This window comes from Podarcis erhardii (genome assembly GCF_964252035.2).
Source record: "Podarcis erhardii genome assembly, chromosome: 3".
NCBI classification, from domain to species: Eukaryota; Metazoa; Chordata; class Lepidosauria; order Squamata; family Lacertidae; genus Podarcis; species Podarcis erhardii.
In genome coordinates, this window is record NC_138507.1 from 89746802 (window position 1) to 89752801 (window position 6000).

Below are 6000 nucleotides of genomic sequence, written 5' to 3' on the forward strand. Positions count from 1 at the left end.
GGGGGGGGGGGTTGGCCTGCAAAAATGGTTTTACGTTATTTCATATTTTCTTACAGAGGAATGTGGATTCTGAGCCTCAGATATCAAGTAGGCGACTATGGACAGATACTTCAATCTACAGAATGGATTGTGTTTTGGCTTGTGTTATTTTATTTATATTGTTTATTTATTTAATAAAAATTATTTAAAAAAAAAAAAACACCACAGCAGTAAAATCAAGAAAAATTAACAATCCTACTTTAAAACATACAAAAGCTAAAATATTAAGATTAAAATTACTTTAACTTCCTAAGCATCTAGGTATGCTTGCCTAAAGAAGAATGCTTTTAGCAGGTGCCCGAAAAGAGTCTAGCAAAGGCATGTGCTTTGTTGAAATTTCAACCTTCACGGCATAGGAAAACGGCCAAGTAAACAGCTATTTTCGTGGAGGAGGGTCAAGATATTAACTGATATGCATGAAATTTCATATGTAGCTATGTAATCCCTAGTGTAGTAAGAAAACACCTTTGGAGCAGGCATTTTTTAAAAAAAGTTTTTTATGAACCGCCCTAGTAGGGCAGAAATTGTTCCTTTATAATTTGTCACCCCCCTCCATGATGGCACCTGGGGCGGCCTGCCCCCCCCTTTCCTACGCCCTGTGTGTGTGTATGTGCAAGAGCACTGGTTATTGGGTAAGACAGTCCACTTCGGCTCATACACCAAAAACTGCTGAAACCGATGCAATTTTTCAAGGGTGGTTCTAGTCCATAAGAGTCACTCCCTAAAACTGTGATAGCTATAGAGGACATGTCTGCCCAGTTAACAAAAAGCCATCGCTGTTTTGAGGGCTCTTTTGAAAACCTGGTTAGTAAGCTTTTTGATAGCGACTAGCCTGTCTGCACTAATTTATATTTATATTTCTGTTTTTGCTATTTATTAATTTATAACCACTGAGTGCCAAGGGAGTATTTAAGTGCCAATTGACAGTAGTAGTAGTAGTAACCCGATGGCTCATCCCAACTGCATGCTTTTCACATGGCAATTTTCTTACATTAATAAATTTCCATGTGGAAGAAAAGCACATATTCTATGATACATGATACAGACATGATACCTGTGCAGGAAAACAGTCATGTTTAAAGGTGCTTCTAGAAAGCATTTTTTCCCCTGGATCTCAGGCACACTAACTCAGTACACTGGAAGCCTGCAAGCCACACAGCTCCCCACACAAAACCAACCAGATCTCTTGCCTATTGACATAGCAGACATCTCAGGCCATCTATGGATACAACAGTTTTTTTCTAGCTTCAAAGCAGAGCCCAACACTGATGGGATTACAGAGGTGTCTACCTCATCCCATAAACATGCCTTTGATTTTTAAAAAATCAAAATGCAAGACATTACATTTATCTCTGTTGAATTTCATGGTTCAGAGTTCCAGACGGACAAGTCAAGTAGTTTGCTTCAGAGTAGTTTAGGGCTTCATATGTAAAACAAGAAGACCTTACAACTGACTTGGTGGCTTACAGGCAGCAACTGCAGATCACTTAGCATGGGTGTGATATGTGCCCAGAAAGGGGGACCACCTTCCACCCAGGCTGCAGCATTCTGGTACAGCTGCAGCTTCTAGAACACCCATAAGGAAAGCCCCACAATGAGTGCATTACTGTAGTCTCAATGTGAGATTACCAGCACATGTATTACAGAGGCTAAACTAACCCTGTTGGTCTGCCATGGTCAAAACAAAATAAAAAAATTCCTTCCAGTAGCACCTTAAAGACCAACTTAGTTAGTTCTAGGTATGAGCTCATACTAACCCTGTCTAGGAAGGGGCACAGTTGATGCACCAGCCAAAGCTGGTGGCAGGCACTCTTTTTTTGTAAGGGTTACCTGGACCTCCATAGACAAAGTTCCAAGATCACCCATGAACCATGTAACTGTTTGTTCAGAAGGAGTGCAATCCCATGCAGAACAGGAACAATCCCCAATTCTCAGACCTGGCCACCACAGTGTCTCTATCTACAAAGGACGTAGCTTCAGCTTATTGGTCCTCATCCTGCCTACAACCATACCCTGGCACTTACTTTCAATGAACACACACTGGGTACTGGTGTTCAACCAGCTGTGGATCCTACTCTATCTTCACAATTCTATGGTGCTCTAAACCAGTATTTCCCAACCTTGGGTCTCCAGCTGTTTTTTGGACTACAACTCCCACCATCCCTAGCTAGCAAGGCCAGTGGTTAGGGATGATGGGAAATGTAGTCTGAAAACAGCTGGAGACCCAAGGTTGGGAAACACTGCTTTAAACCAATTGCTGGAATTGTTTGCCTGACACTTGGTGGCCATCAGGTTGTGATCGGTTTGCAGTGCTGGAAAGCAAATGATGTGTGCCACCCCAGTCCCCAGGATGACCATTCAATAGTTCCACATTCTCCTATTGGGAAGAATTTCACTGCTTTGCCTTGAGTGCCAAAATGCCAGAGGCTAGACCCCTTCTTTAAAAGCCCCGACAAATTCTAAGCGGAATTCTGAAACATTGTTATGCCAGCCCCTATTGAAGTCACCTGGCATAAACACCCCCCCCCCACTCTCTCCAAGGCAGTTTTTCCAGCTCGGTGATTAAACTGACAGCTGAAGACAGGAGATAACCCAAACAAGAAGTGTTTGCAAAGGAGATTACTTTTACCCCAATGCTTCTTCCCATGCACCTCGTAAGCACTGCAGGCCAATTTCTTTTGCATCTTGGACCAATTCTCTTTCCCCCTAGGATAGCTCAAGCACATGCGTCTCTTATCTGTTTAATGTACAGTCCAAAGGGAGAAGAGTCACTGTCTCACTGTGCCTGTTAGAGCACCCCCACCATCCCACTGCCTAAATATAACACAAACTGGCTGCTGAAAATGGTCTATTTTTGTAGTTCTACCAACACCTCCTCTAAAGATAGGCACTGCATGAAAAAGACCAGCTAATTTTGGACCAAGGCACTTTCTTCTTCTTCTTCAGTGGTTTGGAAAACAAAGCATCTGACAGGAGCAGCAGCAGCAAGGAGCTTTGTTTATGAGCGCCTGGCTCTTCAGGTGTTAAAAAGTTTTGGGCTTTTATGCTATTTCTTACCAGCCTTCCCCAAACGAGCTTGGTTGCTTTCTTTGGCGATCACCAGAAATAGAAACAAACAGGCAAAAGACCTTGCTTTCTTCCACTCACAGAGAAAGCATACATCTGAAGAGGACAGCCTAATGGGATTTGATCACTGGAATTTAAGCTTCTCTCAATTTGCACAGCAGTTAAAGGAGATGTGCAAAGTGCTAGTTGGATTCTCTAGGGGAAGTCTAAGAAACATACACATCCCATCTTAATAGGCCTTTTTAATAGTCTCTAAAGTAGCAGCGCTGCTGCATTTCCACTTGTTATTTCCCCAAATTTATTTTTCTTCCCTCCTGGGTAAATACATTTTATTTTATTTTTACCCTAGAATGCTGTTTTTTCCCCCAAGATGATGCTTGCTTTCTGCAGTTTTTATGAGAACTTGTATTTAACAAATTGTTGGTTGTTGTTTTTAATTAATCATTTGCTGCACTTTATTTAGGCTTGATTCTCAACTGGCATGCTTTCAAGAATCATACAGTTTTGAATTTATTATTAATAACTAACACTGAGGCTCTAAGTAATAAGCATAAGGGGAAAGAACCCCACGTCACCCTCATTTTAGATTGCAATCTTAGCCAACCTTCCTGCAAGTCAATTCAATTGAACTCAATAGGATGTTCAATGGAACAGGCATGCATCTGTTAAGAGATGGGGACTACTGAGATCAAGCAGATGCCTTCACTGTATTCTTTTTGGAGCACCTGCTAAAAACATTGTTTAGTTAAGCATCTCTACCCCATCATTCAGCCCGGACACTGAGGTCCTCTAAGGGCCTTCCGGTGGTTCCCTCCCTGCGAGAAGCGAGGTTACAGGGAACCAGGCAGAGGGCCTTCTCGATGGTGGCGCCTGCCCTGTGGAACACCCTCCCACCAGATGTCAAGGAAATAAACAACTACCTGACTTTTAGAAGGCATCTGAAGGCAGCCCTGTTTAGGGAAGCTTTTAATGTTTGATGTTTTCTCCTGTTTTTAATATTCTGTTGGGAGATGCCCAGAGTGGCTGGGGAAACCCAGCCGGATGGGCAGGGTATAAATGAATTATTACCCAGACCCTTAGAAAGTTGAGGTAATTCTAATTTGTTTTAGTTTTTTAACTTTTGTATGTTTTAAAGTATGTTTGTGATTCCGCCCTCCCTTCAATTTTACTGTTTTATTTTTGGTAAACTTCTTTGAGGTTGTGTGTGTGTTTTTACAATCAAGTAGCGTACAAATGTTATGAAGGAAAGATTAACTGAAGTCAAGTATGTATCCCCATGCTACTGCATTCATGCTAAGCTGTTAAAAGGTTCAAAAGCAGCTGATTGCTTAGAACTTTTTAGGAAAATATTTCTCCCCTACAGAATCCATGTACTCAACACACCATGTCACATGCAGGAAACTGTGGGATTTAGTCACATCTAAAGTTAAGGGGGGGGGGGTCACAAGTGTTTCTATATTTGTTATCCAAGCTGCGAAGGGAAATGCTGATTTTTAGGTTCCTATTCAGACACACCACATGCTGCAGTGACCTGTACTTGCCGACTCCTAACAAATAACCGGTGTCTGTTGAGAGGAATGCTGTTAATTGTTACTGCGAAAGAGAGTTTATTAAAATACTTAAGATGAGAGATGTGTAATTAACACAGCTTTGTGCTCTAATGGGTCCCTTTGCTCAGAGCTCTTTGAAAAATTAATTAAGTGGCCCTCCACCCTCATGTGGTGATAAAGATACACCAATCCAGCAGAAGGGTAACCCCGGGCAGGCAAGATTGCCCTGTGAAAAGAGACAGAAATATTGAGTGGGATCCAATTCCCAGCTCCCTGTTCAATCCGCAGGGTAAAATGGGGATTAATTTGATCCATCAGATTCTGAACTTATGGAACCCCACACAAACAGCTTATTACCTGGTTAATTAAAGGTACACAAGGTACACCCTGATCTGTGCTTCTGGCCTGGGTGGTTTACTGGTGGTTATAGTGAAATATACCAATAAAACTCTACTTCTTAGCTTTTAAATGAGACCTGCTCGGATGAATTACCTGTTTGTAAAGCTCAGAAACCTCATCTGCTCTGGAGGTCTGTGGAGGAGGTAGTTTTACATGGAGATGAAGATACGGAAACTCTCCCTGCTCCCCAGGGGTTACTAGAAGGCCACCAATTCTCCATTGTTGTTGGCATCTTTCTGTCTCGGGGAGACAATGGAGTGTGCCGTTGGGGGTGAAGTCAAACTATTGGAAGGTTACTGTGCCTGCTGCGGTTGCAGTGACTGATACAGGAGAAGGATGTTTTGTTGCAGCTGGGGCAGATGAAGGCGTCCAGTTGTGCTGATGCAGGTTTCTGTATCATGGTTTTCCTTCTTTCTGTGCTCCTCCCAGCATTCGTTCCTTCTCTGGTTACTATTGTGGATGCGTGACCTGTCTCCAGGCACCAGAGTCATCTGAAAGGGGTTCTCACATGGCAGGGTTGACGTTGCCAGCCCTCATGTCATCTTTGTAACACAAGAGTTGGCCGGCCAATGGACCTGGTGCCTGAAGCCAGCTCCCCAGCATCCTTGGGCATCCTGCCATCTTCCATTCTGTGGATGTGACCAAGCCAGTGTAGATGCTGCTGAGACAGGAGAGCAAACATGCTGAGAATGTGATGCAGTGCATGTGTCAGGTGTTGTCAGTGACTGGACTGAAGAGGAATGGTGGTTTGCAGAAGGTCATGACTCTCAGACAGAAGGAGGACACAGCTGGGAGATAATGGAATGGGAAGCGGGGGAAACATCAGAGCCAGAACAGCTGGCTGACACGTTACCATTAGAAAGCATTCCCGACCCCCCTTTTCCTAGAACCAGGAGGGCTGTGAAAGTGGAAGAGCAGAAAGCGGAAAGGCCACCATATGAGGGGT

General features: G+C 43.3%; 1 long non-coding RNA gene across 1 annotated transcript in view; it reads right to left on the reverse strand.

Moving 5' to 3' along the window:
* Window positions 1-5795, reverse strand: part of LOC309337606 — a 144520-nt gene extending 138725 nt beyond the window's left edge. The window contains exon 1 of the long non-coding RNA XR_014154426.1: window positions 5148-5795. This is a non-coding gene — a long non-coding RNA (uncharacterized lncRNA). The remainder of the gene's footprint in view (window positions 1-5147) is intronic.
* Window positions 5796-6000: the final 205 nt, after the last annotated feature.